Here is a 26,900-nt window from a genome sequence, read left to right as displayed (position 1 = left end):
CTGGTCCACAGGGAGAGAAAGACCCTTACGGAGCGGGTGACCCCCCTCTGTTTAGGAAGCTACAGAAGCTTCTGGCTGTTGGGAAAGGTCACACTCAGCCCACTCCATACTCGGCTTCTGGGGCCAGGATCACCCCTGGACACATTCTCCTTCTTTCCAAGCCTCTTGCCTGTGAGAGCCTTTGCCACAGTTTTGGGGCTGAGCCTCCCCCAAACCAGAATGTCTATGTCCACTCCTCTGTGTTACCCAGAAGGCCACTTTTCCTAAGGACTCCCTTCTGGACACTCCTGAGGCCCTCACTGTCAAGGGGGAGGGGTGGGAAACTAGAAGATTCCTTTCCAGCTTCCAGATCCTGAGGCCACGTCCCAGGGAAGCCTCTGGAAATGCAGCTGTGTGGTCAGTCGGGAGGGGCCTCCACTGAGTCTGCAGCGAGGGCTGCCCCCACCCAGGGTGCGCCTGACCCCAGGCAGAGCCAGGTCTGAATGGAGGATGCGGTGTGGGGAGAGAGGCAGAGCCGCCAGCCTGGGGCTCCCACGGCGCTGGCGCCTCCACATCAGAATTCGCCTAACCCACCCCGCCTCCCCTCCCCGGGCAGCAGACAACTAAAAAAAGATAAAATAAAAAGAAGTAATTCCCCTGCTCTGACGTCAGCGCGAGGTCTTAACAGCCCAACAGCGGCATGAAACTGGATTGCAACCAGATGTAATGCCCTTGAATCCTCAACACGCCGCTGCGTTGGAAGACAAATGCGGGGGGGCACTGTGGGTGGAGGGAACCGTGAGGGTCCCGCATGGGTCCCGGACCGGAGCCTGCGGAAAGCCTGGGAAGCCCGGGGCCCGGGTCGCCATTCAGGCGCGCTGCCTCCCCTCCCCCAGCCCCCCAGTAGCGCATTGTTACTCTCGGCAGCCGTCTCCATTCAGGCCCCGAGCCCCAGCGCCGCGCCCGTCGGGGGCTGCCCGAACCAGGGCACGGCTCGGGCCGCACTCCGGCCCCTGGCGTGGATTTGAGGACGACCCAGAGCCCAAGAAGGGAAATAGCTCGCTGGGAAAACGGGCGCCCCAGGAGGCTGGGGCCGCCGCGGCCTCGGGCCTGTCTGGTGTTTCGCTTCCCCTCCGCCCCTCTTCGGCCGCCCCCGGCGACCAAGGCTCCAAATGTCAACTCCGCGACCTGCAACTCCCCCCCCGCCGCGCTCGGCGACACTGCCTTGCGCCCGGTCCCCGCGTCCTCCTCCCGGGTCCCCTGCCTCCCAAGCGCGGAGGCGCGGGGCCAGGGACCCGACCGGCGCGCCGCCGTCCGTCCGGGTACACGGGACTCGCGTGGCCGGAGCCCCCACCGTGACGTCACCCCGAAAGGCCCGCGCGCCCCGGGCCTGCCCGCGTCGGAGCTCCCCGGCCTCCGGGGCCGCTTCCTGCCGGGTCGCGCGGCCTGCGCACAGGCCCGGGCGCCGCCGCCCGCGAGGGGGCACCGCCGCGGGCTCCGCTGAGAGCCCCGCGCGCCACCCCTCCCCACCACAGCCCTCGCCGTCCCTCGAGGCCCTGGCTCCCACGCCGTGGCCCCGCCAGGCCCCGAGTCCCCCCGGAGAAGTCGGCTCCCCGCCCCCCACCCGGACGCACTCACAAAGCTCGCCTCCGGCCCCGGCGCCGCGCGAACGCCCCGGTCCCCACCCGCACTCGGCTGACCCCCGGCGCCACCGCGCGCACAGCCCCCGCACCCGCGACCCTCGCTCCTCGCGCCCGCACCCCGCAGCTCCCCGGACGGCCATCCGGTGACCTCGCGCCCCCCGCACACAAAGCACTTCCCCGCAGCCCCCCGCCCCCCCGCCCGGTGCTCACCTCAGCGCGCGCTCACTCGGGAGCCCGGGGTCTGGCGTTGCGACTTCTCTGCCCGGAGACCCGGGCGGCCATGGGGGTCGGGGCGCGGCGGCCCGGCCGGCCAGCAGCCAGGCAGGAAAGAGGGTGGGCCTCGGCGCCCCCTCCTCGAGCCGGCGCTCGGGCGGCGGGCTGGGCGGCCTGCTCGGCGCGCTCTCGCTCCGGCCGCGCCTCGCTCCGCACCTCGCCTTCCGAGCGCAGCCGCGGGCAGGGGCGGCGCCCGGGGCGCGGGGACCGGGCCCTGGCTGCGCACTGCCGGGCCTGCTGGCGTCGCAGGGCCGCGGGGAAATGCGGTCCCCTCCGCGCAGGAAGAGCCGGCGGCGGGCGGCGCGCGGGGGAAGAAGGCGGCGAGAGCGCGAGGAGAAAAGTTCCCGGCCGCCTGGCTGCGCTCGCTCGCCGCCCGGGAGCCAGGTGGGCCGCGCGCCCCGACAGCACCCCCTGGCGGCCCGCGCCCGCCGCGGACCTGGGGGGAGGGGGCTTGGCCGGGGGACTCCGGGGGGGGGCCCTCAGGACTCGCGGGCCGGGGTCGGGGTCGGGGCCGGAACCTCGGGCGGACGACGTGGACCGGCACCGGTCTTCAGATGCTCCCAGGCTCTGGCCGGGTCCCTGGGCCAGGCTCCCGCCCTCACCCACCACAGCCCTCCTGTGACCTCCCCTTCACAGTCTGGGAAACGTTCCGACCTCTAAGCTCAGTAGGCCGCCGAGCATGGATTTCTTCACTTACTGGCACCTCGCTGGACGCAAAATCAGCAGAGACAAGTGGTCCTGTCGTCATGGGGCTGGCACCCTGGTGGGCAGAGACAGACAGCAAACAAATGCCTCCACACGTGAGGAAGATCGTTCCAGGGAGTAATGAGCGCTAGTCATTAGTGAAGTGAAGAACAGGGGCTACTTAGCCGGGTGTGGGCAGGGAACTGACCATTCCTGGCAGGGGGAGGAGCAAGTGCAAAGGCCCTGAGGCAGGAGAGAGCAGGGGGACAGGCAGAGCTGTAGGGCTACCAGGGCCTGGTGGGGACCTTGGATGCAATTCTAGTGCCATTGGCAGAGCTTGGGCAGAGGAATGCTGAATGAATGGGTGAGTGAACCTATTATGCGCTTACAGATTCCCTGACTTCCTGCCCCAAAGCCTCCACTCGCCACAGCTGAGGCAGAAGGCCTCCTGCTTCCACCCGGCCTCTGGGGTCTGTTGGTCCCACGAGCAGGGGAGGGTTCTCAAGGAGTCAGGGTCCCGGGAACTTCAGCATCCTCACCTGTAGGTAAGGCCAGGTGGTGGGTACGGTGCTCTTACTCTGTGACAGAGGACTGTCCCCCTGTCTACACGTCCTCTCATCTGATCCTGACACCCTCGGCCCCTCCACCCCCCAGGAGGCAAACCCACCACTTTTGTTCACGAGGAAACTGAGGCACAGAGCAGTGAAGTCGTCTGTCCAGGGTCTCAAGCTAAGGTGACAAGCAAGACCCAAGACCTGCACCCAACTCAGCCACCACCCCCGAGGGCAAGCTTGAGAGCCGGACAGAAGTGGGATAAGAGGGTGCACAGCATGGTTTTAAGCACAGGTTCTGGGGGAGACAGACCTCGTCTCTAAGTCTGGCTTCTCTGGGCCCAGCTGGGAGCCTTTGGAAAAACCAGTTAACATGCTGAGTCGCAGTTTCCTCATCTGTAAAATGGGGGTAAGAGTAGCACCTACTTCCCGGGGTTCCTGAGGACTAAAGGAGGTGGGAGTGTGGAGCGTCGAGCCCGGAGCCTGGAGGCTGTGAATGCTGTTAGTACTTTAGGTCACAAGCTAGAGGAGGGGGAACGGGGCTTCCATACATCCAGGGGCTTCTACCCCCTGCTGTGTCCAGCCTCCTGCCCTCCCTGCCCTCCCCTGCTCTGGGGAGAACCCAGGGAAGGCCTGGTACCAGGGACCTCAGTGGGCGGTGACAAGAGGGGGCGTCCCGGGGGGAGGAGGAGATGGCGTGGTCTAGGCACTAACCACTGCCATTCTGAGCGCTCGTTGTGCACCAGATGCTTTCCGTGGGTGTGAGTTTCCTAGGGCTGCTGCGACAAATGACCACACATTTAGTGGCTTAAAACAACCCAACTTTATTCTTTACAGTTCTGGAGGGCAGATGTCCGAAATCAGCATCAACAGGAGAGTCCGTTCCCTGCCTTTTCTAGCTTCTGGAGGCCACGTGCATGTCATGGCTCGTGCCCCCTTGGTGACCTCCAGGAACCAGAAAGGCAGGAAATAATTGCTTCTGTTGTCACAGCTCCTGCTTCCTCCCTTGACCTGCTTGCCTCCTCTTATAAGACCCTTGCGATTCCATTCGGGCCGCCTGGATAATCCAGGAGACTCTCCCATCTCAAGACCCTAATTTAAGCACACCTACAAGGACCCTCCACCCCGTGTTTTGCCACATAAGGGAACATTCACAGGATCCGGGGATCAGGACCCGGATATCTTTGTGAGCCATTATTCAGCCTCACACTCCATGCATCCTCTCAGTGCTCCCTCATCACAACTCATTTTACAGATGAAAGAATTGAGGCTCGGAGAGGTCAGTCCCTCATCCAAGGTCACACAGCAGGTGAGCTTATTCACCTCTCCCATGCATATTAATTGAGTGCCCACTGTGGGTCAGACACTGGGTTAGGTTCTGGGTTGCCATGTAAGAGCTACCTGTGAAAAACGTGCTGTGGAGCCCAGGCACGAAGTGTCGTGACCTGGTCCTGTTGAGGAATTCAGGGAAGGCTTCCTGGAGGAGGTGACCTGTGAGCTGAGATCTGGAGGGTGATCCTTAGGCCTCTTCAGAAGGCTGGGTAGCCCAATTTAGGGAGGGGAGGCTTCTGAGCAGGAGAGTGCTCAGTCTGCTCTGGGCACCATCAGGGGTCGGTCAGCAGAGCCAGCCCCCGGGAGATTTCTGCTGAGAAGCTACTTGTCATCTTTCGTGAGATGTGGTGGGAGGTAAGGTGGGAGTGGGCCCGCTGCCCAACACAGATACGCAGTAAAGACAGTGTTGCTACAAAGATGTCGAACTTGCAGCCCCGAGGTGGGATCCTGGCTGCGGGCTTGTTTTGACTGGAGAGAAAAGTGTCTAAAGATTTTGGAGTTGAAATACCTTTAAGGAATCTAAATTCTTGTGGCCCTACCACTACCCACACCCACATTTAAATCACCGACTGCCCCCAAAGGCACTGGATTTGAGATATCCTCCCCCCTCCCCAGGGGTCTTAAGACTCAGTTTTGCATCTGTGCCTTGGCCTGGAACTCCCCCTCCGTTTTCTCCTAGGCCAAAAGGAGACAATGACTCCCTGCTGAGGGAGAGAGGTCCCCTGGGCTGGAAGACAGGGAAGCGGGATCCACCTCCGGACAGACTCCCGTACCCTGAGGGACTGGCTTACTGGTGGCTCGCCTCCGTGGGGACGTCCCCAGTTCGGGAGCCCCCCTTGCTCACACGGAAGACCAAGCACAGGGAGGGGAGGCACCTGGAGTGGGGTGTGCGGAGTGGGCTGCAGATGCGTCTGAGGGCCCAGCTTGAGCTCCATGCAGCCAGCCTGCCTACCCGAGGAAGCTACATTAGGGAGGGATAAAGTCCTACCTTGTCTCAGCCGTTGTGGATCTCTGTGACAGAGAACCTTTGTCCCAGCTCACACACCTGTCTCTTGGTGGTTATCACACCTTGATTTCCTGGGGGAACATTCCTTCCCACTATCTGCCCATGTGGTTCAGCCTGGGCTGACACTACCTCTTGGAGAACAGAGATGTTCATAGGATTCAGGTTTAACCAATCAAAGTGCCCCATTTCCCTGGCTACAGTGGCTGGTTCAGGGATGGCCACATGACCCAAGGCCGCTGGCAGTTTTGCAGGAAGCATTGAGCTTTGCTGGAACCTCCAGGGCGTGTTAAGCTGGTTGGTTGTGGGCCTGAGAATAAAGCCAGTATGTAGGAGAGCAGTGTCAAAACACACGTAGACACACCGGCTGGGCACCTGGATCCAGCTACGCCTGAAGCTCAATTACACACAAGCCAATAAGTTTACCTGTTTACCTAAACCAGCCTAAGTTTGTTTTCTGTCGCTTGTCTCAAAGAGAACTAAGGCTGATTAACCTGGAGAAGAAAAATTAGGGTGAGGAGGGCAGGGGACTGACGTCTTCAAAGATCTGAAGGGCTGCCCTGGCCTTGTGTACTCACATGCAGGTTGTGGGTTTCCAGTGAGTGGAAAGACCTGAAGCAGCATTTTGACTCTTTATGAGGCAGAACTTTCCCACAATAAGAATTGTTCAGAGGGGACCATGCACTGCTTCAGGACAGAGGAAGTTCCCTCCTTGGGGCTGTGCAAATAGGGTGTGGTGGAGGGGACTCAGGCTGGCTGCAAGGACAGCGGTCCTGTCATCAGATGGATACGAGCTGGGACCTCAGACCAGCTTTAGTGAACAGCTGGGGATCATCAGTGACTCCCAATGTTTAATTGTAAAATATTTAAGATAGTCAAGAAGGTACAAGAAATATTCAGTGATCACCCCTGCATCCACCACTCTCAGCTCAAGAAATAAAACCTCATCGATACAGCTGAGCTCCTGGTCATAGACCCCCTCCAACTTTAAGCTGTTACTACGTGGGCACCGTCCTAAGGGTTGTGCAGGTCACAGGTCTTTCTCAAACAGAGGTTTGAATTGCCATACTTTCAGGCTGTACAGATTTTTTTCTTATTACCAGTGGTGAAAACAAAAGCACTTAGGTACTAATAAAACATGAATATTTTTCTTCCTTCCTTCCTCCCTTCCTCTCTCCCTCCCTTCCTTCTTTCTTTACTTTTTTCTTGTAATAAAAACCTATGACAGAAGCAGTCCCCAAACCATTTCTTACCTAGTTTATATGAAAGCTATTCCGCCCCTCCCCTCCCAGCCCCTACGCCCCGCCCCCTCGCCCCCCTGCTCTGTGTCTGGGCTCGGTCTCCCCTCTGCACACTGTGGACGATCACACTTTCAGGGCTGTGAGGATCGAGGCTGAGATGAGGCACACCCAGCACTTGGCATGTCCCCTGGCGCGTATGTGGTGAGAGCCAGGTTCTGGCGCTAGTTAGGATGATGGTTATCCAGGCGAAGTGCCCCAAGCTCTCCGGCCCCTCCCCTGCTCACCCACCTGGTCCAGCCTGTCCTGAAATCCTGTCAGTTCTACGCTCTGCTCCCTCCTTGGTCGCGGCCTCTGCAACTTGTCTCCTCGCCCTGTTTCAACACCCCCATCCACCCTCTTCACGGTGACCCTGCTCTGTTCTGCTGTGTCCCTCCCTGGCCTGCACTCCCCACACACACACCCCAGGGCTGGCCTGGCCCGTGCACATCCTTCCGGCTCTTCCCTGCAGGATGCCTTACAGGTCCCTCAGTTGCTTCAGCTCCTATCTTCTCAGCGTCCCCACATGCCGTTACCTCTGCCTGAGACACCCTTCCCTCTTTGCCCTATCTGGCTTCTCCCTCCACACCTTACCAGGCTCAGATGAAGAGTGGGCTCCTGGGGCTTCCCTGGTGGCGCAGTGCGTAAGAATCCGCCTGCCAATGCAGGGGACACAGGTTCGATCCCTGGTCTGGGAGGATCCCACATGCCGCGGAGCAACTAAACCCGTGTGCCACAACTACTGAGCCTGTGTGCCACAACTACTGAAGCCCGCATGCCCAGAGCCCATGCTCTGCAACAAGAGAAGCCACCGCAATGAGAAGCCCGCGCACTGCAATGAAGAGTAGCCCCTGCTCGCCGCAACTAGAGAAAGCCCACATGCAGCAACGAAGACCCAACGCAGCCATAAATAAATAAATAAAAAAATTTAAATCTTTGAAAAAAAAAAAAAGTGGGCTCCTCCAGGAAGCCCTCTCAGACCTCCCCCGGTCACCTGAGGCCCTCCTGTCACATTCCGGGTTATCACTATTCTTTGCGAGTCTCTCTGGCTCCAGGTGGTGAGTTAGTTCCCTGAGGGCCGGCGTGCTGTCCTCTTCAGGGCAGACCAGTTTTTTGCACAGTCATTTTAAAAACAATACTTCTCAGTTTTCTAAGCTCTTTGCACTGTCAACTCAGGTCAGCCTCCCAAGAGCCCAGGGAGGGGGCACTGCATCGGCCCATTTTACGGATGCGGAGGCACCAAGAGGGCATCTCCCGTGGCTGCCGTGACCACTGCCGCTGACCTACTGCTTTCAGACCACAGTCCTGGAGGTCAGGCGTGCAGCTCGGCATCCCTGCGGCTCCAGGTGACAGTGGTGTCTCGCCCTTTTCAGATTCCAGGGACCGCCTGCGCCCCTCGGCTCGTGGCCCCGTCCTTGCCTCTCTGCTTGCATCGTCACCTCTCCTCTCCTGTGTCGGTTCTCCCCCGCTTCTCTCCTGAAAGGACACTTGTGATGACATGTAAAGCCCACCCGCATAAGGCGGGGTCATCCCTGCATCTCAGGATCTTTAATCACACCTGCAGAGTCCCTTCTGCCACCTGAGGTCATACTCACAGGTTCTGGGGACTGGGGTGTGGGTATCTCTGGGGCCATTATTCAGCGGCCACAGAAGCGTCCCCAGGCGGCAGAGCTGAGACACCCCCGGTGGTCTGGCTCCAGTCTCTGTGCCATCCGTAGGGCCGCCTCCCGTCCTGGAGGTTTGTGGCCTGGCTGCCCGTGTGGGGCAGGGCACTCGAGGCAGGAGGAGGAACGCGACCCCAGCCTGCAGGCAGGAGGAAAATCCACACAGCTCTGTGGGCTGGAGGGAGAGTACAGGTTACGTGGGCCCCATGAGGCATCACTGTCCGCGGCGGGCCCCGTGCAGGGTGGGGCACAGCTGTCCCTCCCACCTCCTCCCACCCCACAGCAGGGCCTGGACGATGGTCCTTCCAGAGCATGCACCGTTCAGGATGTACCAGGCAGAGGGCCAGACAGTTTTTCCTGCCTCTCGTTTAGACCTGACAACCCTAAGCTCTCGTGTACCCATTCTGCAGATGTGCAGATCGAGGCTTATCCACAGTGGCTGGCGTTTCTTGACCGCAGCCAAGCCCTGTGCTCCCTGCCTTTACAGGTCCAGTCTCCCAGGGTGCCCATAGTGCCCTACAGGGAGGAACTGTTCCCCGTCTGATTGTACAGAGGGGAAACTGAGCTGCTGAATGATCAGAGGATTGTCACAGACACGGAGAACAGTGCCTGGCAGAGGGATGAGGCCCAAGCTGGCCTCCAGAGCTACACTTCGGTGTGGAAGCAGAGGGCCCCAAGGTCACGTTTGGGTGGGCGGAGGGGCCCCGAGGCCACTCCCTGTCAGGCCCACAAAATGGCAATGCTGCAGCCACCAGACAGCAGGGTGGGAGCTGTGGGCAGGGGACAAGGGGAGCGGGGGAGGGGGAGGGGAGGGAGTGGAGGAGGGGGAGGGGAGGGAGTGGAGGAGGGGGAGGGGAGGGAGTGGAGGAGGGGGGGAACAAGGGGAGCGGGGGAGGGGGAGGGGAGGGAGTGGAGGAGGGGGAGGGGAGGGAGTGGAGGAGGGGGAGGGGAGGGAGTGGAGGAGGGGGGGAACAAGGGGAGCGGGGGAGGGGAGGGAGTGGAGGAGGGGGAGGGGAGGGAGTGGAGGAGGGGGGGAACAAGGGGAGTGGGGGAGGGGGAGGGGAGGGAGTGGGGGAGGGGAGGGGAGGGAGTGGGGAGGTCCAGGAGGGTCACCATAGTAACGGAGCCAGCTTGGCTCTCAGGCCCGGCTGCCCCTGGGGAAGGAGATAAAACGTTTTCTATCGATTTCTGTGTGGAAAGTCATCGGTGATAAGCTCCTCCGGCCAAGATGGGGCTGGAGGCCTGGTTGGTGGGAGCGTGCGTGGTGACGGCACACTCCCGGGCTGCAGGGTCGGACTGGGAGGTGACCAAGCCCGCAGGGGCAGGCTGGGCGGGGAGCCGCACCCTGGGCTTCAACCTCCCGCCTCGGCCTCCCCCTCCGCTCGATGGAGCAGCCGAACCTGGGCTGCCTGCGTCCCTCCCGGCTGTGCTGTGTCAGGGCTGAATGACAGGAGGAGAGGGGCTGGGGCCCGGCGGGCGTGGTGGACCGCGGTGCTGTTCACCTGTACTGTCTCCGTGGGTGTCCACCTGCATCTGCGGCTTCCTGCCGTCCACAGGCGGTAGGGCCTGCCTTGTGCCAGGTGCGGGACTGGGCAGGGAGCAACGGTGACCAAAGCAGACGCAAACTCATGTCCTCGTGGAGCTGACATTCTGCGGGGTGGGGGGAGACAGGCAAACACATAGATAAGTAAATACACAGGCTAGTTGTGAGGAACTGGCTCTGAGTTACTTAAGTAGGAAGTCGTGGAGAGCTGGAAGGGGGGTGCCTGTCCTGCCACGGGAACAGCAGGTGCAAAGGCCCTGAGGCCGGAGTGAGGGGGACGGGAGGAGGCCTGTGGGCCAGAGACGGTCAGGAAGGGCATGGGTGGCCACGGAGAGACCTCTGGCTATGACGCTGCGTGAGCGGAACACCTGTCCAGATGGGCAACCACAGGGACTGGCCAGGGTGTGAGCCGTGGGGTGTGAAAGTTCTAATCCCAGATATATTCTGAAGGTAAAATTGACAGGGTCAGAAAGAGAGGAGTCCAGGGCACTTGGGGGCTTTGGCCTGAGCGACTGTCCTCGTGCTTGCCTTAGGCAAGGGGCCCGCTCTTTGTGGGTGTCTGAGGTCCGCAGGCCCAGGTGAGTGAGGGTGGGGTCTTGTGTCTGCACATGCGGCTGTGGGCATGTGCCCTCAGAGTCTAGGGCAGGGGTCTCACCCCTTCCTCCACCCCTCCTGCTTTCCCAGGTGGGGCACCAGCCCCAGCCAAGCAAATCTCTGCCCACCTCCTCTCCGCAGCCCCCAGGGCCTGGGGGCTGGGAGCTGGCGAAAGGCAGAGGGAACGGGCCGGGAGGGGCCGCGACAGGCCCTCAAGAAACACTCGTGGGGTGAACGCGGGCACTGGGGATCCAATCCCTCCGGGGGTTGCTGGGGTCCATCCCGGGGCCCCGAAAGGAGGAATCTGCCCCACGAGCCCTCACACCCCGGGCCCCTCCCTCCGGAAGTCAGGAAGCATCCATGGGTCCGTTCAACTCTCAGAGTTCCTCCACTCCCCTCCTCCTCCCCACATCCTGCCCAGCCTCCAAGACCAGCTCAAAGCCTGGCTCGGGGGGCCTGAAGAGACCCCAAGAACGCGGGGCCTGGGTCACCAGAGGGGCCCACTGCTGCCGCCTGTTGCCGTGTGTCCTGGGGCAGGTCTACCTTGTGTCCACCTCTTTGGGCCTGGAGCTGCGGCGCCTGTCCCGTGGGCCGGTCCTGCCAGTTTCTGACCCGTCAAGGGGGCTTCGGGAAGGTAGGAGGCGGCCCAGGTGCCCTCCCCATGGTCACTCCTCCCACCACCACCCCCGGTCCCATTGCCCCCATGCCCTTCATTCTGGGGGTCCCCCCAGGCAGGCACCGCAGGCCCCTGAGGCCCCTGACATTGGTACCACACAGGATCCGGGGTCTGTCGCTGTACACGGCCTCCCTCAGTCATGCACTGGTCACGGCCAGAGCCAGCTTCAGGAGCGGGCACAGCTCAGACCCCACGTGGCTCTCTGTCGCCCACTGAAAATGGCCCCCAAAGACACCCACGCCCCAACCCCTGGGACCTGGATGTCACTTATATAAACAGCAAAAGGACTCTTTGAGGGCGTGATTGAGTTGAGGACCTTGAGGTGGGGAGATAGTCCTGGATCATCCACGTGGCCCTAAACGCCACACAAGTGTCCTCTGAGAGAGGCCGAAGGGGTGTGATCCGCCGGGGAGGAGGCCACGTGGCCACAGAGGCAGAGACGGGGGCGGGGCTACAGCCATGGGCCTAGGAAGCCACGGAAGCTGGGAGAGGAGGGAGTGTGCCCGCCAGCACCTTGATTCGGCCCAGCGATACTGGTTCTGGACTTCCGGCCTCCAGAACCGGGAGAGAATAAATGTCTGTGCTTTAAGCCACCACGTTTGTGGGGCTGTGTTACAGGGGCCACAGGAAGCGAATCCACGTACATTTTAGGACTTCTCGGCTACCACCCTGAGCCTCCCCCCCGCCCACGGCCCACCCGGAGCTGGGAGGTGAGTATGTAGGGTGGGGGGGTGGTCACTCACTCCTGCAGGCCCCCAGGGGCAGGTGGAGGGGAGGGAGGTGGCCGGGGCCCAGAGCTGCTGGACCCTGAGCTCAGGCCTGGGCTCCTGGGGATGCCTGACCTCGGCCCAGCTCCTGGGTGTCAGGGCGCAGCTGGGGTCGCCCTGGAGAAGGCGGCAGGGTTCCTCCTGGCCTTGGACCAGAGGGCACAGGATGTCGTTACCCCCAGCCCTTGCTGGGAGCTCGGCAGGAGGAAGCCCACAGAGCAGGGCTGTGTCCACACCTGCGTGTGTGTGTGTGTGTGTGAGTGTGTGCGTGCTGGGGTGTGGGGCACAGATGCGCAGCGCTCCCACACTGGTAGGGAGCAGGTGTGTGTACCTGGTACAGACCCAGCTGAAAATGCAGGTGTGCCAGAAGCAGCCGGCTTCCTTCCTGTCTTTAGATCGGTTTAAATCCTGTGCTAAGCCCGCCTCCAGCTGGCTGCTGGGCAACTAGATCTCAGCCGTTATTGGGGCTCCCGTCCCCTCCAGTGACGCGAAGGTACTCAGGCCACTCTGAGTCTGGCCACCTTACCTGGCAGGGCTGCGGGTCAGGACAGGTGACCGCCTCTTCCTGGCCTGGAGAGACACCAGCAAAACTCCCTTGGAGAGGAAATGCCGGGGCCACCTGCCTGCTGGAGCGGGGGAAGGGCGGGTAACTAGCAGACAGAACAAAACCAAGATGAAAACCATCTGGAGCCCTGGAGGTGGCTGCTTGTAGAGGTGTCAGTAGCCACGTGGGGCTGTTTGAATTTCCACTCATTAAACGAGATAAAAAAAGTTTTCTGTGGTTTCTCGGTCACACCACCCACAGCTCAGGTTTTCGAAGCCACGTGTGGCTACCTCGGGGGGCATCACGGAAAACAGGTGGTCCAGCACGACACGAGAGCCGTGCTTTTGAGTGGAGAGGCCTGCCCGTTGTACAGACGGGAAGGCTGGGACCAGACCCAGCTCTCAGCCGCTGGAAACTACAGCTCCTCCAGGATCCATCCCACAGTAACCCCAGGGCGGCCTGGCAGAGTGAGCGACGGTGCTGCCCTCTGCACCCCTGGGCAGACGAGGGCTTCAGGACAGCGCTCCTGCCCCGGCGGGAGGTGGAGCCCCCCGAGCCCGGCATGTTGAGGGGCCCTGTGGCTTCAGCCCTGCCTGGGGCTGGCCACCTCACTTCTCTGTGACTCAGTTTCCCTTCCAGGAGATGGGGACTGTGACAGCCTCACAGGGCTGCCATGCGGTTTCTATAGGTTAATATCTGTAAAGTGCTCAAGTCAGGACACAGCCTGGTGTGCAGCAAATGCCAGGTCCGCTCTCTGACATTTCAGAGACAATGGCGTTCCGTGCAGAGGAACAGACCCTGTGCTGTGTCCGAGGGACCACGGGTGCCGGGCTCCTCTCCCAGAGGCTGGGCTGGGACTCGGTTGGACTCAAGCCCCTACATCATCCATGCTTTAGCATTCACCTGACAAACGTTTACTGAGCTTGCTCTTGGGGGGCGCCAAGCTCATACGATATAAACCTGGAGCTCTGGGGGCCATGCAGGCCAGGGAAAGCTGATCTGAGAATAAAGTAAACCAGCAGAAAGGGAAACCCAGAGGAAGGCTCCTGATGACGTCTGAGAGCTGGATCCAGCTTTATTTGAAGCTGGTTTCTTTCCAGTTACATTCACCAAATAATCTTTTTGTCATTTGCAACTCAAAGACTAATGGGAGGCCATCTCATCCAACCCCTTGCCCCTGAAGCCAGATCCTTTTCCGTAAAAACTCTGACAGCTTCTGTTTGAATGCCACTCATGAGGGGGATCTCACTACCTTCCAAGGGATGGCCAGACTGCTTGCTGCTGGAGAAACCATGCTGCTGAGATGGAGCCCAGGGCAGTGGTCCAGGGCTTTCAGCCCTGCTGGCTACCTGCTGGGTGACCCTGAGCGAGAGACTTTCCCTCTCTGAGCCTCCGTTTGCCACCTGTGGAATGGGTTCCCTGGCAGCGCTCAACTGGAGGACACTGAGGACCCAGGGAGAAACCGTGTGTGAAGTGCCGGGCCCACGCCGCACCCGGCACAGACCCTGGGGAGCTGGAGCCTCGTGCCCGACGTGGATGGGGAAGCGCAGGTTCCACACACGTCTGATAGGTCAGCTCGCGGCCAGGAAGGGCTGGCACTGGGGGTCTGCGGGGAGCCCAGGAGCATCGCCACAGCCGTGATGCACACGGTTTGAATCCTTCCTGGCCACTGTGCACAGCCCGAGCTGGCGCTGTCCGTTGTCATAGTGACGGAGGCCCGCTGGAGTCCTGGGCTGTCAGTCACCTGGGCCTGTGCCGTGGGACGCGGGCATGAGTGGTTTGTGCGCCCGCGTGTGTGGGTGCGCCCATGGAACGCCTGTGCGCAAAGCTGCGCGAATCTACACGTGGTGACATGTGGGCAGCGTGTGTGCATCGTGTGTCTCTGGCCTGAGGCCGGGTGGGCGAGGGGTGGCCCAAGTGTCTGACTGCGGCCCTCGTGGGCACCCCTTCTGAGCCGCAGTTTCCTCCTCTGTGGACACAGCAGGCTGTGAAAGGCAATCGCACCCGATATTTCACATAATCTTCACGTGAGTCCAGGGACGGCAAAGTTATTCATTCAACATGTCTTTATTGAGGGCTGACTGTGTGTCAGGCCCTGTGGACACAGCGATCAAAGTCCCTTCGCTTGGGAATCTTCAGCCTGATGGGAGATGGACAGCACGCAAGTCAGCCAATAAGGACAGGGGGTGACGGGTGGTCGGGGGCAGGCCTGTGAGCAGAGGCCAGAGGAAGGAGGGACCTGCAAGCAGAGGGAACAGCAAGTGCAAAGGCCCTGAGGTTCAGGGGCTGTGGGGCCGATGTGCTGGAGCAGTGTGGGCTCCACAGCGAGGGGCCTGTCAGGTCACCGGCAGTGATGGGAGGGAACAAGGGGACCAGGGCTGTCCACAGGGCCGGGCAGGCCAGGGCTTGGATGCCAGGCCTGGGGAAGGGGTTTAGTTAAGGCCGAGGAAGCCTGGGCCGCTCTTCATCTTGGAAAGGCCCAGTGAGCCTGGGGACTGGTGTGGAAGACGCATGGGGGTCCCAAGTGGTGGGTGACAAAGCTGTCTGCTGGTGGCAGACAGCTCCCCTCCCCTCTTGCCCGGAGTGACTCTGCTCCAGCCCCTCTGCAAGCTCTGCTCGGCAAAACAAACCCAGAACCTTCACAGCTCGGTAAGAGGACAAACAACCCAATCAAGGTGAGCGAAAGACCCGAGTAGACACTTCCCCACAGGAGAGGTACAGAGGGGCGGCGAGCGTAGGGGACAATGCCCACCACAGCCACCAGGACGGCTACAAGGGAAAAACGGGTAACATCAAGCTCTGGTGAGGATCTGGGACACGGGACCGGGGGAGCGCGCACACATGGCTGCGGGAATGCGAAATGCAGAGTCACTTTGGAGAACAGTCTGGCAGTTCCTTATACGGTTAAATATACACTCACCATACAATCTAGCCTTTCCACTCCTAGGTGTTTACCCGAGAGAAGTGAAAACATATGTCTGCACATATGCTTGTGGCAGTTTTATTCATAATTGCCCCAAACTGAAAACAACCCAAATGTTCGTCAACTGAGGAATGAATACGCAAAATGCGACACATCCCTACAATGAAATATTATTCAGCGATAAAAAAGAATGCACTGCGGGACAGGCAGAGCCATCAATGAATCTCACATGCGTTTCCCTGCACGGAAGGAGCCGGATCGTGAGGCCGCAAACTGTGATTCTGTTTACATGACATTCTGGGAGCGTGGAAATGACAGGGACAGAAAATGGACCGGTGGCTGCCAGGGCCTGGGGGTGGGGGGAAGGCCAAGCCAGGGGGCACCCAGGAACGTTCGGGGGGTGAGGTAAGCGTTCCATGTCGTGACGGTGGTGGTGGTTACACGGTTTTACACATTTGTCAAAACTCATGGAAGTGTACACTAAAAACCGGTCAGTTTACCTGTATGTCATTACACTGTACTGATCCAGCCGCAAAGCCTGGGGCTCATGACTTCCCACCCTTCACTAGAGCCACGGAGGGACCTCCGGAGACACCACTCTCGGTCCCGTTCCGTTCGGCCGCCTGGGCCTTAATCTGGCTGTGAGAGCAGAATCAGACATTCTCAGGGAATGTTTGATTGACTGCTTTGGAAATGATTCCCTCCCCAAATTGAGGGCCTTTGTTTTCAACAGCTGAGGAACACCCGGGCCAGAATGTCAGCGGGTGCGGAGGAGGTGGGCGTGAGTGTGCTGTGTGCATGAGGCAGGGTCCGTGTAGAATGTGGCGTCTGTGACCACCACGGGCGCTCTGGTTCCCCTCCTGTCACCAGGCAAGGTGTCATGGACGCCCCCCGCTCGCTTTGAAGTCAGGGTGGCAGGTGACTTGCTCTGGCCAATGAAATCGTGCTCCAGGAAGCAGCTTCAAGAGAGGGATTGCAGTTCTTCCCTCTCCCTTTGCCCAGACCTGCCCACCCTCACCAAGACAGAGCCTCGGCAGCCTGGGTGACTCTGACGTGTGGTGTCTCCCTGCCCCCTGGGTCAGATGTGCAGCGTGAGCGAGAAATCACTTCTTTCTTTTTCGTCCTTTCCGCCCTTCTCATCCTCTTGACAGTGTCTTTCACAGAGCAGAGGTTTTAAATTTTAATGAGGCCCAACTCATTGATTCTTTCTCTGATGGATCGCGACTTGGTGTTGTATCTAGAAAGTCATTGCTCAGCCTTTGTTCTTTTAAGGCTTAAAAGCCGCTGAGATTTCGGGGCTGCTTGCTACTACGGCAGCATAAACTCATGTGTCCTAGCTAATGCAGCAATTTGAACAGAACTGTCGCTTGGCCTGCAGAGTCAGGCTCCAGAGCAGACCATCCAGCTCTGCTACAATTCGGACAGTGGGGACACGGGGACCCCCCGCCCCCTGCCAAAGCTGGGCCAGGATGCCGCCGCCGCCACCACAGCAGCCCCCCAGCGGTGGATCCTGGAGGCAACACCCCACCCCCAGGCAGGGAGGAGCCCCTCCCTCCCTCTCCTTCCTGGTCTGGGGGTCAGTACGTTGGCCGGCCAGAGCAATTTCGAATCCAGAACCTAGCTGCAGGGGATCGGAAACAGGGACTCAGCTTTCTGGCCTCACTGTCCAGAGGGGCAGAGAAGGAGGGGGGGATGGGTGCTGAGGGCCACTTGGCTGTGGCCCACAGTGGGGGTGGGAAGGGGGGCACTGTTGCCAACAGAAGAGGCTAGGGATGGCTGGTGGGAGGGGAGGGGGGCTGAATGGGCAGGTGGCAAAAGTATGAGGGCGCTTGGGGGGAGGGCAGGGTGAAGCTTGGCCCTGGAGAGGGCAGGAAGGTTGGGGAGGGGTGGGAGGGGGTCCAGAGATGGATTACTGTTTGATCCTGGCTGTGGTCCCAGAGAGCGTTCCCCCGAAAGTCATGTCTACCTAGCCCCACAGAACGTGACCTCGTTTGGAAACAGGGTCTTTGCAGATGTACTTGGGTAAGGATCTCAAGGTGAGATCACTGTGGATTTAGGGCGAGGCCTAAATCCAATGACAGGTGTCCTTATAAGGAGAAGATGCTACACAGAGACACCCGGAAGGCTGAGGACTGTGGTCGCCATCATTCCCGGTCACGGCCGGGTCAGTGTCCCCGGGGAGCAGGGGTCACCTGCCTGCACGGCAGAACTGAGGGGAAACAGAGGAATTCTTCCAGAATCCTGGCTTCCCAGGCCTGGGGATTCCTGTAAGGGGACAGAACCAAGTCCAAATTGAGGGTTAAGGGTTACGACACGGGCCCAGCGGTCCAGAGACACCGTGTGGCCTGCAGAGCCGGAAATATCCGCTCACTGGCCCTTTACAGGTTTGCCGACCCCTGTGTGACTGGCCGTCCACCTGGGGCCTCCGGAAGGGAAAGGGGGCAGGGTGCCAGGCGTCAGCAGGCCGGCCCAGGAAGGACAGGTGCGTGGCTGCCCCGTGTCCCCGTCGGTGACACGCCTGGCCCTGGTCGTCAGCCCTGAGGTGGGGAGGGGGCAGCGTGGGACCCACCGGTCAGAGGCGCTCGGGGCTGGATGGGCCTGTCCAGACAGGGACCTGGGGTGGCGGCCATGGGGGGGAAGAGCCCCAGGAAGCCCCGTAGGGAGGAAGGAAAAGAGGAACCAGCGCCACAGTGGCCTGGGTGAGGCTGGGGTCCTGGGGCACCTGGGACCAAGCTCCACCGGCCACCCAAAGAGCAGTGCTGGTCATGCCCTCCATGGTCCAACAGGTGGCGCTGCTCCCATGGCAATGACTCCCTCCCGCACCCTTTTTAAAAAATAAATTTATTTGTTTATTTGTTTACTTATTTATGGCTGCGTTGGGTCTTCGTTGTTGCTGCGCGCCGACTTTCTCTAGTTGCGGTGAGTGGGGGCTACTCTTCATTGCGGTGCACGGGCTTCTCATGGCGGTGGCTCCTCTTGTTTCGGAGCACGGGCTCTAGGTGCGCGGGCCTCAGTAGTTGTGGCACACAGGCTCAGTAGTTGTGGTGCACGGGCTTAGCTGCTCCACAGCATGTGGGATCTTCCCCGACCAGAGCCTGAGCCCGTGTCCCCTGCATTGGCAGGTGGATTCTTAACCACTGTGCCACCAGGGAAGTCCCTTCTGCACTTTCTAAAGGGCCAGAGACACCAGGGTTCCACCTGCAGCCCCGCTCAGATGACAGCCCTGCAGGGCCACCTCTTCCTTCACATCTGCTCCCAGCCTCCACCCCACAGGAAACCAGTCTTCTGGGAAAATCCATGCTCCCCTCCCCTCATGGCTTGCCTTCCCTACCTGTCTTGTTGATGAAATAGAGGGTCCCGAATCCCTCAATGGCGGGGACTGTGGGCTTCCTGGCCCCAAGTCCACGGCCAGTGCAGGGGACTCGGTGTGGAGCCCCCATTGGGAGGATACCCGCAGATGAAGAAGAGCTGGAAGCTGGGGAAGCGGAATCAGAGGCAGAGAGAGTACCTGTTCCCCCTGGAACTCACGGACACAAACAACAGAAACGTATTCTCTCCAGCTCTGGGGGCCAGAAGCCTGAAACCAGTACTGCTGGGCCAAGATCCGGGTGTGGGCAGGGCTGCCTGCCCCCAGGCTCCAGGGGAGGGTCCCCTCCAGGAGACCTGCTCCAGCTTCGGCGCCTGGCCCCCCCTTGGCCGTGGTGTCGGCCCCCCCAGTCTTCAAGGCCAGCACCTCAGCCCCCTACGCCCCGCCTCTCTCCTATAAGGAAACAGGGGACAGCAGGCAGGGCCCCGCCTACCCAGGACAACTCCCATCTCAAAACCTTCTACTTAGTCACACCTGGAAACCTCTATTTTTTATTTTTATGTATTCTTTTTGCTGTAAAAGGGAACATTCACAGGCTCTGGGGATTAGGACATGGACGTCTCTGGGGCCGTGCTTCAGCTGCAGCAAGTGTCCAGGGTGGAGGTGCTGTCTCAGGTAGGGGATGTTGAAGCAGAGGCCTGAAGGCGGCGGGCGAGGGCGTCCAGCAGGCCCCAGCCTGGCCCGTGGTAGTCGCCCAGTTGGCCGGTTCACCATTCAATCAATAATGAACAGCAGGCTGCCGTCCCGAGCACGTACGTGTGGCTGCAGCTCCACGCTGGACCTGACGCAGGTCCCAGCAGCAGGGATGTGCAGCTGCATCTTCTGGCACAGCTGAGCGTCAGAACGGGACCATCCACAGCTCGGGGCCCCTCCCCACCACCGCGGGCTCCCCGGTGCACCTGCCCACGGAGGCCAGGGCGAGGACGGAGACCGGGCTGCAGGCTGGCTTCTGTCCTCTGAGTGGCACAGCCTCTCCCCCGTCACTTAGCGCCGAGCCCTCCCGGGCCAGGGGCTCAGTGGCTCCCTCAGGGCCTGCAGTCCGGACTCCCCGCAGCCCCGATTCCCTGAGGCTTCACAGGAGCCCCTGCTCCACGAGGCCACCTGCTCTCTGGACACTGGTGGGGTGGGCTTGGGGCTATGCTGAGAGGTGACCGGCCCTGTGGCCGCGGGGCCAGGCCAGACTCTGACCACTGTCTCCTGGCCCTTTTTCCCCCCCAGCCTGGTGCCGAAAGCAGCCAAGACCGGGCCTCAGGGGTTTTGCACTTGAAATGCGTTTCCCGCTGGCCTCCAACCCCGCCTTGAAGGTCCCGCCCTGGCACCTGGGATCACAGCCGACCGCCACGGACTTCGGGAGCATCCACTCAGCACGTCCCGAGGGCCGGCTCTGCCCCAAGCACTTGGCGTGGTTCCCCTCGTGCCCTCACATCTGCTCTAGGAGGCCTGAGCTCACCTTCGAGGGGAAGAGTCTCGGCAACCAGCCCAGGAGAGCGGCCAGGAGGCGGCAGAGTCAGGAACTGGGCTGGGTCTGCCTGGCAGAGTCAGGAACTGGGCTGGGTCTGCCTGGCCGCGGGCGGCGGCTCGTTCCCTGGGGCTCAGCGTTGGGGGCTGGGTTCAGCCCCAGCGCTGCCGGTGTGGCCAGCACTCCCTCCTCGCCTCACCTTCTTCCCACTGCTTCTGGGGTGGGGTCACCTCCCACAGAAGTCACTGCTCTGGAGCCCTCGTCTTGGGGTCTGCTTTGGAGGGGACCCAGCCTGAGACACTGCTGAGCCCCACGTGGGCCAGGCCAGTCACATACGTGGCCTCACTTACCCCTCCAGGGTCCCCCCTTACCCAAATACCCAGTAGATATCTGCCCTCGAGGGTCCATCGGGCGCCCAGCCCGACACAACGTTCCCCCCAGTGATTCGGCACCATCACATCGGGCTGCTAGGTCCCCGCCCACTCCCAGGACGGGAGGAGCTGCCAGAGGCCGCCCCCAGGGCTGCAGCAGCAGGGACGAGCACTTGGCATTGATCCGGGGACAGCGGTGGACACGGCCTGCAGGGCTCACCTGCCCGGACAGCCTCCCGTCACAGCCAAGGGGGCTGACGGTGGTGGCGTGAGGACCCCTGGGCGTGACCCTCTCGGCACCTCCGTGATGCTGTCCAGCCCTTCTGTCTTCGTGAGATTAACCAGGGGGGCTGCCCCCTTGCCTCCGGCAGCCCCGGCCCCCGAATCTCACCCAGGCCATCCCCAGGGGAAGCTGGGTGGGCAGTGAGGCAGGCAGGGGCGCATTGCCTCTGGCCAAGCGGGTCCCCCACTGAGGGCTGCCTGCCTGGAAGCTGGACTGCTCTGAGTGATGGAGATCTGGCTGTTTATTATTCTTTCCATTTTCCTGTATTTTAGATATTTTTCTTACAAAGGAAGAACAGAAGAGTCAGTAAGACGTGCTGGCTTAGGATGGGCATTCGGAGGAGGACCGTGCAGCCTGGCTGGGACTGTGTGCAGGTGGGTGTTCGTGCCTCCCTCGTGTTCCAAGAATGAGTACAGGGATCATGGCCAGGACTGTGGTTACCCAGCTCCTGAGGCTGGCCAGGGCCCCCCGCGCACACCCCATCCCTTCCAGCAGCTCCACCTCTAGTTCCCACTTTGCAGAGGAAGACACTGAGGCTCAGAGGGGTCCCACAGCCAGGCCCCAGTGGAGCTGGGATTCCAGCCCAAGTCTGGAGGGCAGGTCGTGTCTGCACAATTCCGGGGGGGCGCTGTGCCCACTGCAGATTCCTGATGTGTGGGCACAGCCCGCGTGGCCCAACGCGGCAGCCCCAGGGTGGAGGGAGGCGGGGCCTGCCTGGCCTGTGAGTAGTCAGGTCCTGCATGCACGGGGAGGGGGGGGGGTTGGTGGGGGTGTCCCACCGCCCAGGGGAACAGGGCGACACAACACAGCTCCTCGGAGGCTGGCGTGGACCTTAGAGCTGACATTTCCCTGGCCAAGCTTTCCTTCTTAGGAGGAAATGTAGGGTGACTCCAGCAGCTGTGTTTAAATGCCAGAGTTCACTTGACCTTCAGAAGCAGAGAAAACTGGCTTGTTTCTCACAAACATTCCCATCTCTCAAGGAAACTCCTTTACTTCCAAACACAGCAGTTCCACACTGACCAGGCCTGCCAGGCATCACTGTGCGGGCTGTGCACTGCCTAACCCTAGGGAGGATGTCGGTCATGTCCAAGTCTGCACGTGTACCCCTGTTGGGTTGCACAGTGCCCAACCTGTGCAACTGGGCATGGTGGCCCTGAGCCCCAGAAACATCTCCGCTAGGTGCACAGGTGAGTGGGTCCCCTAAAGCTGTGAGTGGGCAGGTGTGCTTACCTTCCTGTTGATATACATCGCACAAAAAAGGACCTGGAGGTTGACGGCCCACCTCCCAGTGAGTGTTGTGCATGCCCTCCTCCCAGCAACAGTGGTGTGTTTAAACATTTCTTTTGTTTCTCCAAGAAGGTCAACCCAGAGCTGGAGCTTATCATACAGGGATGGTTTGGAGGGGTCAAAGGGAAGCTTGTGGAGTGGGAGATAACACCCTTCGCAAAGCACAGCGATGGGTGGGAACGAGCAGCTCAGGGCTCGTAAACAGCCACTGGGAGTTGTGCTCAGGCTTCACCTGGACCGTCTTATCACAATAACCCCATGAGAATGGAGGTATTATCACCATTTAACAGATGAGGAAACTGAGGTTTAAAGGGATTTGCTCCAGTCATGTAGCTCAAGGGCTTATTTCCTGCCAGCCCTTTTCTGAGAGCTTTACTTGTGTTAATATATCGAGTCTTCCCAGTGAGCCTGTGAGGTAGGTACTGCTATCAGTTCCATTTTATAGATGAGGAAACTGAGGTGCAAGGGTTTCACGTACAGCCAGGGAACCACAAGCTGGGAGAACACAGAGCTTACATCATAACCCCTGACAGCTCTGGTGTCCCTGTCTGTGGATGGGGGAGATGACAGAACTTCTTTGGGTTGGCTGGAGGCTCCAATGAGACCCTGATGCCTGGACGAGCCCCATTCAGTACCTGGCACACAGTAGGTGCCTGGTCCGAGTTCGCTGTTGTCACCCTGTTCTCAGTCCCGGACTCCTCCCTCTGTTTCCCACATTTGGCTAAACGTTGTCTGCCTGGGAGCACATCCTCCTGCCTCTGGCTATTTTTAGTTCCATTTCCTTGGAATTCTGGATTCTACCTGTGAGCCCAGTGGTTATTTGCAGCTACGGTGGAGCGCCTTGACAGTCCCTCAGATAGGAGTAACTGAGAATGCTGTGTTTATTCTGCAGAATCCACTGATTCAGCCACCGCCTTCACTGGGGGAGTGACTCACGGACTTTCCTTCCATCTCCTGGGGACAGAGTCCAGCTTTGCCGAGTGACTGGGATAGTCTCTGCTGGGAGAGGCCATCTGTACAGGCTGTAGAGGTTACACCAAAGGCTTCCTGGGAAGAGGCACCAGGACAGAGCTGCAGGCGGACGTGGGAGGGTCCCACGGATTTATCCCCACGGAGCCTCAGGCCTGTGGAAGACCAGGCGTGGAAGCCCTGTTGATCCTAGGAGAAGGGGACTTTCTGGCAACAGCCCCAGAAATAGGACTGGAAGTTGAGGCAGACATCGTTGGCCTCTTTCCTAACACCTATTCCTTTTGTGCTTACAAAACCTCCATTAGTTTTTTTTTTTTTTTTTTTTAAATTTATTTATTTTTGCTGTGTTGGGTCTTCATTTCTGTGTGAGGGCTTTCTCTAGTTGCGGCGAGCGGGGGCCACTCTTCATCGCGGTGCGCGGGCCTCTCACCATCGCAGCCTCTGTTGTTGCGGAGCACAGGCTCCAGACGTGCAGGCTCAGTAGTTGTGGCTCACGGGCCCAGTTGCTCCGCGGCATGTGGGATCTTCCCAGACCAGGGCTCGAACCCGTGTCCCCTGCATTGGCAGGCAGATTCTCAACCACTGCGCCACCAGGGAAGCCCCTCCATTAGTTTTTAATACAGTGTTCTAAGCCAGTCATGATCATTTTGTTACCAAATTTCCCAGTGTCTCGTGTGGGTTGTGTGACCCAGTTCTGGCCAATCAGTCCTAAAGTGGAAGTCTGCTGTGGGGGCATTTCTGGGAAAGCTTTTGCTCACTTGATGAAAAGAGACAGGTGCAGCTACTGTGGCCCTTGACCTTTCCCCTACCTTTGGCTTGTCTGGAAGCCAAGTGTGATGACTAGAGCTATGGCAGCCATCTTGTGACTATGAGGCCAAAGCATAAGCCTGAGAGGTCAGTTATATTAGGGATGGTGGAGTCAGGGTCCCTGGTGCTAGCAACTGCCTGCCTCTAGTTGTGTTATGTGGAAAAACGAACCTCCTATCAGTTGGTTTAAGCTTCTGTTGGCTGGATTTTGGTGTTTTGCAGGTAAATGTGTTCCTGATACAGACTTGAAGGCAGGGTGGGCAGCTGTGAGGGCCATCCCTGCTCAGAGGTCCACAAACAGCTCCTGGGACTGCCCTGTGCTGGGGCCTCTGCTGGCCCTTGGTGACATCCGGTGACTCAGGCCCAGACCTTCCCCTCAGGGGGTCACAGCCCACCAAAAGACACGACAGACAAATTGTGCAACTGGTATGAACTGTTGCCAGCTCTCAGGGTGCAGGAAGGCCCTTTTCTTTTGAAAATCAGATTGAACCCTACTTTTGTGCCCACGTGCCAGGGTTGGAAAAACTGCACAAGAATGTGATGAGGGAGGTGGGGCTGCTCATGGTCAACACGGGGTACGGGGTGGGGGGCTTCAGCTGGAAAAGCCCAGGGACCTGGCCTAGCACGCCTGACACCCCTGCGGACCCAGGAACGTCCGGGTCCGAATCTGGGCCTGGTTTACACCCAGCATCTCAGGGGCTTCCTACGCGCGGGCCGGACCGGAGAGTCAGCTGCTGCACAAGGGTCGCACTGAGCTGGGCGCACGGGCCAGGCCGGAAGCAAGCAGGGCACCACCTCCTCCCGCTCATTGGCTGCGACACAGTCACGTGCCCACCCCTCCCCCACTCCCCGCCCCGTGCCTTGGATGCACATGCGTCTCCCAGCGCCACGCCCACCTGACCCCAGGCCTGCCCTCCCCCAAACCACACCTGGCTGTCTCGGTGGCGTTAGAAGCTTCCTTGACCTCCGCACCGTCACGTCACATCCTGGGCGGGATGATCTTGGCTGTGGGGCTGGACCCTGCGCTGTAGGAGGCTGAGCAGCGTCCCCGGCCGCGGCCTCGCCCTACCCGATGTCCGCAGCACCTCACAGCTGTGACAACCACAGGTGTTTCCAGACGGCGCCCCGGGTCCTTGGGGGAGGTGGTTACGTGGCAAGAGCACCCTGACTGAGAACCCTGGACTTCGGTGGGGCGTGGGGGACTGGCTGTGTCTCCCTGTGTCTATAGCAGCAGAAAAGGACAGCAAGACGGCGATTCAGTTCCCAGAAAGTCACAGATAACATAATAATTGGGTGAGATCAACGTTGTGATGGGGTCTCTGTGGGGCTGGGGGTGTCTTAAAGGCAGGACCAAGGGATCAGCTCCGTACAGGGGGTGGGGGACTTGGCAAACGAGGAGACACTCCAACTAGGTCTGAAGGCTGGGAGAGTTTGCCAAAGGGTGGGGAGCCGGGGCGGGGGGAGGGTGGCTTTGGTGGGTTTGCAAGGACGGCAGGTGCATTCTGGGAGTTGGAGGTGATTTGAAGTGGCTGGAGCGGGAGTGGGTACTGGGGAGCTGCCCCCTCTGGGAAGCCCCCTGCTCACTGGGTACGGTCCCCTCCTCTCTGTCGCCACTGTCTCCCCCAGGCCCACTGTACCGCTGTCCACCCTGTGAGGCTTGCTTCTCCTCAAAGCCCTGTCCTTTGTTCACTGTGTCCTAGTCCCTTGCACACAGTAGGTGCTCAGAAAACTGAATGAATGAGCCAACGAACGAAGGGTCTGATTCCTGGAGGGTCTCCTATGCCAGTCTGCGAGGACCAGGTCTCGGTCTGGGCAGTAGAGCCACGGCAGGGCTCTGAGCAGGGGCCACCTGCTGTCGGTGGGGGATGCTTTGGAAACGGGGAAGGCTGGGAGGCCAGGTACCTTGATAGTCCAGGTGGGAGCTGATGAGGCCTGAGCCTCAGAGGAACAGTTACTCTGAGGACTGATTCCTTGTGGTGGGGAGGGAGGGGGCGAGGGGGAGGGGCGCTGGGTCGGGGACCAGGGAGTGGAGAGGGCTTCGGGCAAGGTGCCTGGAAGACATCCCCCCGCCCGCCCCCGCTCCCCCCCCCCCACGCTGGGGAGGAGTTCAGCATGTGGAAGGAATCTGGAAGAGAAGTCAAACGAGAAATGGAAAATTAGGAGTCATTCATGTGTAGTGATGGGCAGAAAAAACACGTACGTAATTCTATTTTTAAGAAGCGGGCAGTAGCTCTTTCTGCGTTCATACGAGGTGGCAGCAGCACTGACGCTTAGAGGAAGAGCAGCTCTTGGCTGGAAAAACACTTTAAGAGCCCTTGACTGGGTGGAAGGCCTTGGGTTTGCCTGGAAGCAACCTCCCGGGGAAGGCGTGCTCTGTCCTCCCTGGAGACGCACAACAGGGGCTCGTGTCCAGTGATGGGGCTGACAGCCCCGAGAAGCTATGTCCCCCCTTCCGTTTTAAAGACTCCTGGGCTTCCCTGGTGGCGCAGTGGTTGAGAATCTGCCTGCCAATGCAGGGGACACGGGTTCGGGCCCTGGTCTGGGAAGATCCCACATGCCACGGAGCAACTGGGCCCGTGAGCCACAACTACTGAGCCTGCGCTCCTGGAGCCTGTGCTCCACAACAAGAGAGGCCGCGATAGTGAGAGGCCCGCGCACCGCGATGAAGAGTGGCCCCCACTTGCCGCAACTAGAGAAAGCCCTCACACAGAAACGAAGACCCAACACAGCCAAAAATAAATAAATAAATAAATAAATAAATTTAAAATTACCTTTAAAAAAAAAAAAAAAGACTCCTGATGTGTAATTACCCTTTACCTTAGAGCTCAATAATATAAAGGCAAATAACCAATTGAAAATGGGCAAAGGATCTGAACAGACGTGTCTGCAAAGGAGACGTGCAGG

At 60.0% G+C, this 26,900-nt stretch overlaps 1 protein-coding gene across 3 annotated transcripts in view; it reads right to left on the bottom strand.

Annotated features, from left to right (window-relative positions):
- Positions 1–2,270, bottom strand: part of RAI1 (retinoic acid induced 1) — a 106,954-nt gene extending 104,684 nt beyond the window's left edge. For all 3 annotated transcript variants that reach the window (XM_057536430.1, XM_057536427.1, XM_057536431.1), the window contains exon 1: positions 1,833–2,270. The gene's annotated coding sequence lies outside the window, so the exon portion shown is untranslated. The remainder of the gene's footprint in view (positions 1–1,832) is intronic.
- Positions 2,271–26,900: the final 24,630 nt, after the last annotated feature.

The sequence above is a fragment of the Balaenoptera acutorostrata genome, chromosome 20 (assembly GCF_949987535.1).
Source record: "Balaenoptera acutorostrata chromosome 20, mBalAcu1.1, whole genome shotgun sequence".
Taxonomy (NCBI): Eukaryota; Metazoa; Chordata; class Mammalia; order Artiodactyla; family Balaenopteridae; genus Balaenoptera; species Balaenoptera acutorostrata.
The sequence above is the reverse complement of the archived record's forward strand: the minus strand, read 5'-3'. Positions and strand labels throughout refer to the sequence as shown.